Genomic DNA, 1,747 nt, shown 5'->3' with positions numbered 1-1,747 from the left:
TGTCGCATTCCGCTAGACCCCCAGGCAGGAGGCGGCGGGGCCTTGGGGCCAACACTTGCCCCCCCCCACTTTGGAGAGGTAGTCTGAAGATGGGGAACAGACCAGTTCATAATTCAACAGAACTTTGCTTTTCCTCCTTTTCCTCTCCTCTGCTACCTGACCTCCTTCTCTCCCTCTTCCTAACAACCTCTCGAGGACACGGGCTGGGCAGGACAAAGGGAACAAGACAGTGGTGTCCAAGGCGGGTGCCTTTGAAAGCTGTGGTTCTGCCGTGCTGGGCGTTGAACCCAGGCCCACACGTGCTAGGGAAGTGCTGTACCGCTGAGCCACAGCCCAGCCCAGTACACCTAGCCAAAGAGCGTGTGAATATCAGTCCACATAAGGTTTGCTCGTTGGCCCTGATCAGTCAGTGATCGGGGATCCTGGAAGTTCCAGCGCCCACGATTCCATGCAGAGGTAACCACTGGACATGGACATGGGTACATCCTAAAATCCTGTCGTCACCTTTTAGTTTGTAGTTCTCTTTCTAGGGGGTCTCTGACAACTGCTTCAGTAACCCACGGCTTCCCCACTTGGCCCTGAGAAGTTAGGGGTCACTCATGTAGGTCTCATGTTGAGAGAAGCAGAGCCCCAGCCTCATGGGCCTCAAGGCCAGGGGCCCTCACTTCTCTCCTGATGGTGGCAGTTGAGTTTGCTCCCGTAGAAGGACCAGGGGCTCTGCCCCTAGGTGTTCATCACATGATTCCAGCACAGAGTTATAGGACTTGCAGTCTGGTTCTTCTACTTTACAATGTATATTTCTTGCCCCCATTTTTCATGGGTAGATCCTTCAATGAAATAATGCTGAGCTACTTTCTGAATCAGAGGGTGAGAGAAGAACTGTAGGTCCCAGGATGTGGGACCACAGAGTCCACGTGCTGTAGGAGCTTAAGAACATGGGACACCCAGTGGCCATCATCAGTCCTTGACAACCCCCCCAACGCTCTGTGATACCACACAACTCCAAACACACAGCTAGCTGGTCACAGGCTGCAGGGAGTTTCTCAGTGTGGCCGTGGCTTGTGCAGAGTGGTTACAAAGGCAAATGAAGCCTCCTTTCAGACCAAAGGAGTCAGAATTTCTAGTCAGGGGCCCAGAACCTGCCTCGGCCAGTCTCCCTGGTGGTGTTTACCTACTGAAGTAAGATCAGCCGCTCTGAGCTCAGCTGGACGGGAGGCCAGGCACGAGAGGCATTTGGTCTGGATGTGTTTCAGTCACCAGTAGCTTGGGACCTGGTCCCTTGAGGAGCCAAATTCGTGGCTCCATAAACAGTGACCACATGGCCTAAATTTTCCTGCTTTCCTATATTCTGTCCCTTGTTCCTAGAAACATCTCAGCATTTAAATGTCCTCCCTGATACTCCAACTAAAGTAACACAGTCCTTTTAAACTCCTCATCATCCTGATTTTTACAGCCATCACAGATATGTCTAGATCCATGACAAACAAATTTTATAATCAACAAATCTGAATATTTTCCATGGGTCTATACATGCATCTAGAGGCCAGGGATGGAGAGGCCTATGAATGGAGACCTGGAGCCCCCAAATGGACGGTTTTCTCCCATATACTAGCACATGTTCCTTCCCAAAATTTAACCTTTAATAACTGTGGCATTTAGAAACTGGAAAGGACAGAAAGAAAAGGGGAGTCACTGTATATAGATTCGGAAAGGTTACATTTGTTGTTTTTTGCTTTGTTTTACACTT

This window comes from Spermophilus citellus, assembly GCF_964194105.1.
Source record: "Spermophilus citellus genome assembly, chromosome: 10".
Classification (NCBI taxonomy): Eukaryota; Metazoa; Chordata; class Mammalia; order Rodentia; family Sciuridae; genus Spermophilus; species Spermophilus citellus.
Note: the sequence above shows the minus strand (reverse complement) of the source record.